Source organism: Drosophila miranda (assembly GCF_003369915.1).
Source record: "Drosophila miranda strain MSH22 chromosome Y unlocalized genomic scaffold, D.miranda_PacBio2.1 Contig_Y1_pilon, whole genome shotgun sequence".
Classification (NCBI taxonomy): Eukaryota; Metazoa; Arthropoda; class Insecta; order Diptera; family Drosophilidae; genus Drosophila; species Drosophila miranda.
The window spans coordinates 5,715,556-5,727,899 of NW_022881603.1; the positions used below are offsets into that span (position 1 = coordinate 5,715,556).

At 45.5% G+C, this 12,344-nt stretch overlaps 1 long non-coding RNA gene and 1 pseudogene across 1 annotated transcript in view; both read right to left on the reverse strand.

The window, feature by feature from the left end:
• Positions 1-395: 395 nt before the first annotated feature.
• On the reverse strand, positions 396-9,931 carry LOC117189626 (annotated as a pseudogene).
• A 1,818-nt stretch (positions 9,932-11,749) lies between these two features.
• LOC117189633 overlaps positions 11,750-12,344 on the reverse strand; it is a 39,114-nt gene continuing 38,519 nt past the window's right edge. Inside the window, exon 4 of the long non-coding RNA XR_004473485.1 lies at positions 11,750-12,156. This is a non-coding gene — a long non-coding RNA (uncharacterized LOC117189633). The remainder of the gene's footprint in view (positions 12,157-12,344) is intronic.

Genomic DNA, 12,344 nt, shown 5'->3' on the forward strand with positions numbered 1-12,344 from the left:
AGTGTTAACGTAACATGAGTCTGAAATTCAGACACCACCAAACCAATGAACGGCTTCCAATTGCAAATTCAATTCATGCTTCCAAATAACATCGTTCAGAGCAACAAAAAAAAATAAAATTGTATAGAATCGAGAATCCGTGTTTTTGGGGTTTTAATGAAGTTAAGTAGTATTATTTTTCAAATGTTCCCTCAAAATGTTGAGATCTGCTGCAGACTGCGACTTCAAAGAACCTACAGAGATTTCTATAGAGAGATGTATGTACATATGATCACAGGATCCTTGAATGATTGTACAGAATTCCCAGAAATCTTAAAAAAAAAAAAATACAATACCAATATATGTACATATATACTCGTACTTGCTTTGTATACTAAAAATAAAAAGCACGTGTGTATTGGTTTGTTTTATTAATTGACAATATATATTTAAGATTTATTTACAGCACACATTTCTATAGAAATTATAGTCAATACAATAATATATAAAATGTGTACACCCATTACCTGCGAATGGTGCCGTTGAGAGGTAAGTAAGGAGAATACGTTGGATACATCGGATTTGATTGTGTGGCTCTCTGCAACACGCAAGCATCTTGGTATTGAGATTGCATATTCATGACTCCCATTTGCATCGGTATCTGGGAGTTGGGATACTCGCTCCCCGAACTGTAGCCACCAGTGGGTGGGGACTGCTGCGGCGACATCCTATAGCTGTTCATCGCCCCGTAGGAGGCCATCAGATTGGGACTGATGTGGATATTGGTGGTGCGATAGTTTGTGCTGCTTATTGGCGCCGAGGTATGCTGCACGGGTGCGGACGGTGTGTTCCGCGTGTTCCGGCTGGGGTTCTGCGTGGACGCAATCGGGGCAATGTTCATGTTGCCGGGATAGTACTTGTGGTACTGCTGTGGTGCCACCTGCGTCTGCAGCATGTTGGGAGGCGTGGAAATGTTCCTGTTCTGCATCAGCAAGTGAGGGGGCGGGGTCATTGAGTTGGGTGGAATCGGGTGATGCGGCGATGGCGTTAAATTCACTTGGGCCCCCGGCGACGTATTGCATGGCTGACTCTCCAGGCAATTCGTGAGCTGTTGCAGCTTCGAGAGACTGCACAGATTGCCCGCCAGAGAGGAGCCGCTGCTAGTGCCGCCAGTGACACTGCTGTTCGATCCCGATATAGACTCTTGAGTGGCCTGCCTTTGGTCGTTGTTGTTGTTGGCTCCAGCAGATGGCGGCCCCAGCGAACTGGACACAGGAACCCGGGGGGCATTCTCGCTGGCGGGCATGTTGTTTTGCAAGTAAAAATTGTTGACGGCGCATGCCGACGACGGCTGCTCGATGCGCTGATGGCTGTTCGCGAGCGGATGCACGGAACTGTTGAGCGACATTCTCTGCTGGATGACCGCAGGTGGCATGCCCACAATGTCGTAGTTCGAGGGATTGGTCGCAAAGTTCTGACTGATCTGTGGAATTGGCACATAGTCCAGTGGCTGCATATTCTGCTGATGTCCGTGCTGCGAGAACTGTAGGTTGTGCAACGACTCCTGGTGCGACTTTGGAATATTTGATGCGGCGCCTTGCGGAATCTGGTGATGCGCATTCGTCGTTGTGGTCGACGCGGACGAGTTTTTGGCGTCACGCTGCTGGGCAGCATTGCCACTGCGTATTTGCTTGGGCGTGGTGGCTCGATGCGACGGTGTAGGAGAACTAACATTAGCGTTATCCGCCTGCAGTAGAATAAAAAAGAATTAAAAACTGCACCACAAATAGTTTATTTGCAATAGCATTACCTGCGTATTCAACTTCCTAGTCTGATGCTGCTGCTGCTGCTGATGCTGCTGCTGCTGGTGCTGCTGCTGCTGGGCATTCGCCAGCAAACTGATGTTCGGCGATCCCTCGGGGGCCAGATTCATGTTCAGGTTGTTCTGCTGCTGCATGTGCGAGTTCTGGATGGACATGTGCATGGGGGTGGTGGCTGGCTGGTTCTGCATGGAGCAGTCCGAGTACTGCCTGTGCGGCTGATGCATGTGCACATTCGAGGCGGCGGTCTGGATGTTGTCGGAGCCATGGTTAATGGCGCTGCCAATGTTGGCGGGGGATTCCATATTTATCTGGGCATTTATTCCGCAATCGTAATGCTGCTGCATTCCTGCATTCGCCGACGCCTCCGGACTGTAAACCATGTTCGTGTTGACCTCGGATTGCCCGGGCACTTGCAGGTTCGAGTGTTGAGGAGCCGCGTGTATGTTCGGATGACCAATTTTAATTTTACCCTCGCGCGTAATGACTGAAGCCGAGTTAACGCCGTGCTCGAGCTTCTGCTTGGCAGCCACTGTCCCCCCCGCCTGTGGATTAACCGAGTTCGGTAGCAGAGCCGACGATTCGGCCTGGTTTGGGTTCGGATTTGCATTGGGATTGCCTTGTCTGGGCACCGCGTTTTGAGCATTAGCCAGGGACTTCATTTGCTGCGCCTGCTCGGGCGATGGCTTGAACATCTTCTGCTGCGGTGCACACTTCTGATTGTATATCGCAGCCTGATTATTCACGCCATACTCGTGGCAGCTGCTGTGGCCATGTGCTGCGTCCTCGCGGGAAGTGCTGGGCACATTGCCGCCGGACAGTAGCTTGGGATGCTCTTCCTTCTTGCCGGTGTTCTTTCGCTCCAGCTTGTGCTTCTCCTTGGTCTGGTGGATCTGATGGTGCGTCGCTGCGTGGTGCATGGCCAGGTGGTTGGCGGACTGATACAGATTCTGGGTTAGGTTGTGCGTGTAGGCCATGGTCGTGGCCAGGTCCTTCTGGAACTGCTTCTGGCCCTTCTGCGTAGCCGAGGCCAAATGCAGGTTGTAGCTGTAGTAGTCCCACTGCCAGTACTGGGAGGTGTGATGGTAGTTGGGCATCTGGTTTATGTTGAACTGGCTGGGGATCGGGTTCTGCAGCTGCGTGTGCTCTGGTATCCCCTTTAGCTGCAGTTTCTCCCGCACCACGGGCACAACGTTCGAGGGAGCGGAAGCGGGGGGCCTCGTGAGTTCGATCTGTCCTCCTCCTTGACTTGCACCACCTGGTGGTCCGGCTTCACCGCCTCCCTTTCCGGAACCTGGTGGACTTCGGGCTTTACCACGGGCGTTTCTTGCGCTGGCTTGCACTTAATCGGCTTCTCCTTGATATCCCCATTGTCCTTGGTCTTAAGCTGATCATTATGTCCCTGCGTGTGGGGCTCATTGAATGCCTGTGGCTGTGCCTGTGCCTGCGGCTGGGACTGTATATGTGGATTTGGCTGTGGCTTTGGCGGATCCACATATGAATGTGCAGCCTCCGCCCGCTGATTGGCATTGCCATTGGCAGCATTGGCAGGTGATGGATGTGTAGGGACCACCACATCGACTTTTTTCACTTCCATCGGTTTTTGCAGGACTGGGACCGGTACCGGGCCCGGGACCGGAACCGGGACCTCGGGTATCATTTGAGGAGCGATTTCCTTGGTTTTTTCATGCGACACTGCCACTGCCACTGCCCCTGCTGGCTGTACCGGCGGCAGAAGTTCTGTAAACACGGATGACTCTGGTTTCAGGCAGCTCATATCCAGATTCGGTTTCTTTTCTTCTGCCATGCAGACGGGATTGGCAGACTTCTCCTGGACAGCCAGAGGCTGAGCAGGCTGCTGCTGTGGGGCCACAGGAGGAAGAACCTCTTCTTTTTTCTCCAGAGGACTACTACTTATGACAGGACTCTTCAGCTCAGGAGCAGCTGAAGCTGAAGCTTCAGCTGGAGGTGGAACTGGAGTTTCAAGCTGTAGTATTTTATGTTCCTTGACATTGGCCTCTTTTCCTGGTTCCATTGCATTTTCTGTCGGCTTTTGCGTTGCGCTATACTTTATTTCGATCTCACTGTTCATATTGTAGGACGTTACATCCGCGAATACGGTCTTTTTAGTTTTCTTAGCCACGGCATCTAGGACCTGCTCGCTTATGCTGCTGTTGCCTTCGTCCTCGCTCTTCTCCGTCTCGAATGCTTTGGCAACGACTTCCGTGTGCGTTGTTTTCATCGATTTTTCAGTGCCGAGTGCTGGGGCCGGAGCTGAAGCTGGAGCTGCTAGTGAGTCTGTGGCTTCTGTGAACTGCGACTCCTCGGATCGCTTCCCATTGGACTGCTTGCCCCTCAGTTTGGGTACGATATTCACTGGCTTATCAGTGTGTTCCGCCTTTTCGGCCTGATTTCTGCAGACTTCCTTGGAGGGTGGCTCTTCCAATGCAGATCCAGCGTCGAGTGCAGGCTGCACCGCAGGGGTTGTCTCTGACTCAGACTGGCTCTGACCCAACGATAGGCTCTGATCGTGTGCATTATTCTCTAGCTGCCGCTCAAAATGCTTGCGCTTGTTCGTGTGCGGAATCAGATCATTGCGCTTGGCCAGTCTCTTGGCCCGTTTGGTCAAGTGCTCGGAGAGCTCGCTGGAGTTCTTTGGGGACTTGCAATCCGATGAGTCGGAGTTGTCGCCAAAGGAGTGGTCGTCGGCCACCGCTTGCTGCTCCAGCGCCAGTTTAATCTTCTTTCCCACTCCCGTGACCAGCTTCGACAACTCCTCGCTGGACCGGCGCTTGCGCGGGATTTCCCTCTGCTCTTCCAGCCTTTCCCCACTGCGGCTTTTGATGTTCTCATCGCCACTGCTCGCTGGAATGGGCTTCGAAGAGGTAATACTTTGTTTGGCCTCGACTTTGGTGTCCTCAGGGAACTCCTCTTTGTACTCGGATTTCTGCATCAGCTGGTTGTTCAAGTACTCCCGATTGGAGATCGGCTTGATGATATTGGGCAACTTAGAGACGGACAGCAAGGGACTCCAGCGCAGGCAGTCGGCCTCTATGAGAATGCGCGTCTTGCTGTGCGCCATCCTATTGTTGTGGCTGAGAACCTTCTTCCAGTCGATGTTCACGTTTATCTGATACCGAATGTCCCCATCGTTCTTCCGCAGTTTGATGAAGTTCAGCAGTTCGAATGCCAACGCAATGTCCAATATGGCTAGACCAGTTTTGATTGCAATGTCCTTGAACGTGATCTTCGGCTGATTGCGATACTTGTACAGATACTCGAGGACAACGGATTTCCAGTAGGAAAAGTACGAGAAACGCCCCAGATCCGAGAGCGGCTTCTCGGGAGTTCCCAGCTGGCCCTCCTCGCGACTCAGCAGATAGCTGAAGTCAATTAGGAATCGGCCGTAGCCCTGCCTTTGATACTGTGGCATGGTCAGGATGCAGGAGACATTGTACTTCTGCGTGCAGTGCTTCTCCTTCGAAAAGTAGCCAACCAGGTGGCAGCCGCTCTGATCGTTCTTCGTTAGAATATAGAACAGGAAGGGCTCGACGTCGTAGTAGAGCGTCTTGTGGTCCAGAAAGAACTTGGCCAGCAGGCACATGTTCTGGCAATATATTTTATTCACATTGCCATCCACCTCGAACACCGAGATATTCCCCTGGCGAAATATCTCCGTGCCAGGCGGCTGCTTCCAGATGCACTTGTTCTGGTGCCTGTCCAGCACAGACCGACTCTTCGTGTACTTCAAACAGAATTCGCACAGGAAGAGTTTGATGAGCCTGCAAGAGATGTAAAATATCAAATCAAACATCAATCATACAATAATATCAATAATTTATAGTATCAATAAGCAATGATATTCTATACGATCTATGCTACGATCACTAGAACGAGCAAACGAAGAAATCAAATCGAACAATGTGGGATGTATACCTGGCATACTCCTGCGGGAAAGGGCTGGAGTACCATGTCTCAATGTCCCACTTTCCGATCTGAATGGACTTGGGACTCAGCGTGTGCTGTCCTTGTTTCTGCTGGGCCACGTCCGTCATCTTCTGACAGTTATTGGACATCTGGACAACGGCTTTGTGGAGTACTTCCTGAAACAAATCAACATCCACTGGATTAACGCATGGCGGCAGCGGCTGATTCTCTATAAATATAGTTGTTAATGGATTTAATAGCTATGCCTCCTCGGTTACGTACCAAACGGATTGGTGCGCTTCATGTTTTCCGCACACATATCTTCCGATTCCGGATTGGTTTTCCCTTCGCTTTTTGTGTCTCTGCAACGATCCATTTGCTCCATCATTTGACACTTTAATACAGTCTCCTCTGTGAGGTATGGAATGTCCTCCTCCTCTTCGCATTTCTTGTACGATTTGCCAGCATCGAGGGGCATCGACTTCAGGGGCACAATCTTTTTCCTCTGCACGTTTGCAGAGGATTTTGAATCCTTATCTGCTGTCGAAGCATGTGTGGCCATTGGCCCGGTGCCTTTCGGTACCCTAACGATTAGCGATGCTGCTGCTGTTGCCGCTCCATAGCCTCCTGTGTCTACCATTTGCTTTGTATAGTTAATGCCTTTGGCTCCCCCATTGTTTTTGGACTTCACAAATATATCAATTGGATTCTTGGCAACCGCTGCGAATCCCCAATTCTCATTCGCCGCTTCATTGGTTTCTGGCGAACTAAGGCGTTCACTGGCGCCGCCGGCATTCAGCTTGCAGTTGTTCTGCTTATCATTCTCAGCTAGCTTGCCCTTTAGCGTGCTCCGATCGGTGTCATAGTCTTCGTCGTCGTTTTCGTCGTCGCATTCCGAACTGTCGCTGGAACTTTCGCTCGAGTCCGAGTCTGAGCTCGAGGAAGTGCATGATTCCGAGCTGGTGCTCTCATCCTGGTCATTGTCGTTCCTGTTCCTGTCGTCGTCCTCATCGTCGTCGTCCTCGCTGTCACTGGAGGAGCTTGACGACGATAGATCTGAAAACGTGCGCTTTCGCGTCTCTTGGCTAGCGATGTAGCCTCCCTGTAGTATTTGTGACTTACTCTGCTTCGAGGGGAACTCGAATTGATCCTCACTTATGTTTAGTTTCCTGGCATTCAACCCAGACCCCGATAGTTTCCTCCTCTGGCCATTCCCATCGTTGTAGACGCATAGTTTCGAGGTTGAGGGACTCTCGGCGTTTCCCTCCCTTTTGATTATTTGTCGCTTGCTGAAGGCGACTCTGTCGTACGACGACAGCCTGAAAATAAACATATTAAAATAAAAATACAGCGTATATTTAGGATTATCGTAGCTTACTTTTCATTTCCAGCCTCCGATTTGATTTTTGTGGCATCTTTTTTTAAAAGTTTTGGGTTTTCAATGCTCTGCTTGGAGCATGTCTTACATCTAAAACAGAACGTTCATTATGATCAGCACAATCTGCGGAATGAGAGAGGTGTAGATTGTACCTGTAGGGATGCTTGGGCTTCTTGTCGGGTATCGTGTCGAGACAAGTCAGGTGGAAATGGTCCTTGCAGACGAAACACTGCAGGAGACAGGGTCCACGGTTGCGCATCTTGCAGACAGCGCAGTCGGCGCAGCTTTGGCAGTCCCACAGGGTTCCCTTGGTGACGAGCATGTAGAGCAGCACATACGACTGCGACTTGCATCTGCCGGCAATGTTTGCGCATGTGGTGTGCAGAGAGATGCCACACTGCTTGCAGGAGCTCAGGGGCTCTGGAATGCCATTGAGGTTTTTCTGAGAGTTTCCGGAGCAATGGGTGCAAGTGTCTTCCCCCTTTATAACCACATCCGCCTGGGGGACACACTTTCGTGGCGTGGTCAGGGACTTGCCCTTTTTGTACAGTTTACCCTCCTGGATCAGAAAGCCGGCGTCCACGGCCTTCTTGATGGATGCCTTTATTACGGTCTTAAAGTCGACATTGGGCGAGAGGTCGATGCAGTTGAATTTCTGAATATAGTTCTCTATGCTCTTCAAGGTAGATCCCTCGCACTCGCCCAGATCGTGCACCGCTTTCGCTACCAGTTTGTAGAGGTTGGTGTTCTTGTCCACTTTGACCCGACGCTTGGCCATGGGCGCTTTGTACGAGTGCAATCCCTTGTTGTAGACCTTAATCACAGCTCCCGAGTCCACGGCCTTCTCCAGCTTTTCGGCCACAATGTCCTCGTGGAACTTGTGGTGCGTGCCGATGGCCTGGCATATCCTCTGAACGGATGGCCTCTGTTTTTGGGATCTGATTTTGGATATCGCCTCCAGAATCCACTGTATCCACGTCTCCATGCTGATATCGTGTGCCGACTCCCTCATCATGTTCACTGAAGAAGAGTACATACAGTGGCGCCGAAAAAAATAGCACCAGTAGGGACGACCGTCTTTATTCCTTCAAAACAAGACCACTGTCCAACATTTGCTGGACTTTACTGCAATATAATGTAGCTTTATATTCCTCCTCTCTGAGAGAAGTGTGCTTACTCTCTCAATTCTAACGGTTCTTATAACTTTAGGCAATTTTGCGAAAGAGGAGCGAAATGGAGCACCAACAAAAATAGCACCAGTAACTGTTTTATGTAAAAGCTTCTACTTTTCTGAGCTTCTTGATATTTTAAGTTCTTGACTGAATTAAAAATCGGTGGCCTTAGGTGATTGTGACAAGAAAGTTACAAAATTTAAGTAGTTATGGGTCTTGGAAAGCACTAAAGTGAAGAAAAAAGCCAAAGGATCAAAACTTTCATTTCAGAAGGCAGGACCTATGCTAAGGTTGGGAACATTGTCGGTTGTTCAAAAGAAATGATTAGCAATGCTTTGAAGTATGAAGTATTCCAACAAGAAACACGTGGATGAAAGGCCGCGATATCCCCATTTCTGGTAAAACTACTGGTTCGTGAGAGCAAGGAGGACCCACTTAAGTCGGCCACAGAGCTAAAGCAAGGATCTTAAAAAATCGGCAAGTACCAGGAAAGTTAGATCTTGTTTACAAGAACGTAAAATGGGTACTCGTAGTCCTAGGAAAATTACACTTTTCACGGGAAGGCATAGGGCAATAAAAGTTTGTTATGCAAAATAGCACTGAAGTTGGGCCAAAGAAAATGGAGAAACATCCTGTGGTCCGACTAAAGCCTAAATTAATTTTTTGGTGTAAAAGGGTCTTGTTCTTTTGTGAAACGACTACCGAATGCAGAATACAACCCCCTGACTCACTTGTAAATTCATTAGACATAGAAAAGCAAGCAAGATCGTATGGGAATGATTTTCGTACTAAGTAGGTGATCCAATACATGGCACAAACCCATTATGGATCAACATGTCTATGTCAATATCAAAGAAACAGTGATTCTGCTTTATGTAGAATTCGAAATAGAGTTGTTTTGTGTCTTCCAGCAGGAAAATGACCCAAAACGAACTAGAAAGAAAGCTCGAAAGTGGTTCGAGCACAATTTACTTAGTGCAATAGATTGGCCTGTTCAGTCTCCAGACCTGAGCGCCATTGCTAATATTTTGGATCAAGTTAAAAAATATGTTTCTAATGCGGAATCAAAGAACAATAAATATGTTTGGGGTATCCTGCATGGTTCGTGGATCAATATCCCAAGGAAAAGATGCGAAAATTAGGTGAGCTTTAATTCCAATATGTTGAGCTGCTGTTTTTGCTGCCAAAGGTTTTACAACAAAATGCCAACCTTTAAATACAACTAAAGTAACATATTTTACAAAAAAATGTGGGAAGTTTCTTTGAATTTAATAGTTTTTTGATTTCTTTGTAAATTGGTGCTATTTTTGTTGGTGCCCAAATTTCTGATAAAATCCTTTTCTTTTCAAATATTTTCGTTTGGAGTTTGCAAATCATACCAGTGCTCTGGGATACGATAAATTATACCTTAAAGTTTACATATTACTCTTAACAACGTTCATTAGAACCATTGCTTATGCAAAATCCGTCAATATAGACACACTAGTCCCCTGGTGCTATTTTTTTCGGCGCAGCTGTATGTATCAGAAATCGAACTTATGTATTTTATCTTAGGGAATCGCGTTATTTTTAATATTATTATCAACGTTCACTTTACTCTTTGCGTGCTTGCATTTGAATATGCAAATTTGTTTTGAAGTTCCGGGTAGACCGTTCTAAAACAGGGTTCATTTCATAATTTATTTTGTTTGTACTGGCTACATGGGAATGTATTCGCGTAGATAATGCAGATAATCGTAAATGCAATATATGTAGATTTTCACCAACAGCATCAGTTTTCATTTTTTAGATTGCATGCAAATAATATGTACAGTATGTCAAGAAACTCTTTACACACTGAAAATAAATTAAATTTTTTGACTTTGGATAAGAAAATAATGGCCTTTGGTTCAAATTTATCAAATTTTTTTAATTCATAACCATTCAGGGATTAATTATAAAGTAGTTAGTGAAAAAAAATAACAAAACTATAAATAGGTAACTTAAAAAATAACAAAAACAATGATTACTCAGTTTTGACACTGTCAAGAAAGTCTTTACACAAAATATTTTCATTTTTTAAATTCAAAATTCTTCGTAATTATTTAATATATTTAACTTATTTTAATATTTGGTATGTCCACCCTTAGCATTGACTACATGCTGGAGCCGTTTTTTCATCGAATTTATCAATTTTTGTAGGTCATACTCAAAGGGAATCTTTTGCCCCTCTTCCAATATGAATTCTTTGAGCTGATTGCGGTTTTTGGGCTGTCTTTTTCCCACTTTCTTCTTCAAATAGGCCCACAAATTTTCAATGGGGTTAAGATCGGGACTCTGGGGTGGTGTATCAATAACTTTTCCACAGTTGTAAAGCAGCCAAGCTCTCACATTGGACTCTTTATGTTTGGGATCATTGTCTTGATAAAACTTAAATTTGGCCCTATTGTCCGTAATGAGACCAAATTTCTCCGCACTGCTTTTTAAATTTGTTTTTAAAATTTTGAGGTACTGTTTGGCATCCATTGTGTTCTCAATAAATTCAATATTTCCCACTCCTCGGCTAGAGATGCACCCCCAAATCATAACCGAAAGTTTTCCAAACTTTACAGTCGGAATGATGTTTCGGTTATCTAAAGCTGTTAACGGCTTGCGCCATACTCTGGGGGGACCATCATTGTAATATAGCATCATTTTTGTTTCGTCGCAAAATATGACGGCATCCCAATACTCTGCCGGCTTACTGATCATGTTAACAGCGAAAGTGAAGCGCTTTTCCACATTGACCGACGAAAGCAGCGGTTTTTTTCGTGCCACTCTGGAAGAGTATTTATGGCGTAGAATAACCTGGCGTACTGTTTCGTGTGAAACAACCAAGTCAAGTTCTTCGTCAAGTTCCTTGGCCAGAGTCCTGACCGTTATTTGCGGATTCTGATTAATTTTCCTCATGATTATGCGGTCTGCCCGTTTGTCTATCTTCCTTTTACGGCCACCTCCAGATTTGGTTTCCAGTCTCCCTTCGTTCTTCGCGCGACTTAGGACATTGTAAATTGTTTTCCTTGATACTGAAAACATGTCTACCATGTCTGCAACAGATTTGCCCAACTGGTGATTATAGTAAATCAACTGGACAACGTCAAAGCTTAGTCTTTTGCCAGGCATTTTAAAAATTTCAGAAAGTTAGTCTGTAGATGTGCACCGGTCAAAGTTCGCAACCAAATCAAAGTCAATGCTAAAATAGAACATCACTGAGCAACGCCAAAAGCATAGATTACGGTAAAGTCCCGTTTTTTCTAAGAACGAGATCAAAACAGAGCTCGAAAACGAAATGTGTAAAGAGTTTCTTGACAGTGTCAAAAATGAGTAATCATTGTTTTTGTTGTTTTGTAAGTTACCTATTTCTAGTTTTGTTATTTTTTTTTCACTAACTACTTTATAATTAATCCCTGAATGGTTATGAATTAAAAAAATTTGATAAATTTGAACCAAAGGCCATTATTTTTTTATCCAAAGTCAAAAAATTTAATTTATTTTCAGTGTGTAAAGAGTTTCTTGACATACTGTATGTATCACTTTGCACAAAACTAACTCCCACGAATGGTATACTTTGCATATGTATGCAAGTGAGATGTGTACGTACATTTAAAATTCAAATATTCGCGAAACAAATTGATAGTATATCGCGGACGATAAAAATATCTTAGCCCTAAGTAAGTGCCAACCACTGCATGTATTTCCAGACATTGAATATGTTGTAACTATATCAATTATTTATTTTTAATCAAGTTTGATCGCCACTGATTATTAGAACACACACACACACACACAAACATAATAATATGTGTATAACTATTTGTAAGGCTTTACATACAGTTTTCGATAGCACCGATTGCGGTATTGCCTGAAATTGGAACAAGGAATTGAAACAGATGTGCATGCTCATAAATAAATTATATGATATATATTCATTTATTAATTATTAAATACCATACATCAAAATATAATTACAAAGTTTGCAGTTAATAAATTATATCTATTTACATATGTACACAATAATGTGCATGCTTAATGTTTATAACCTATTTTTCA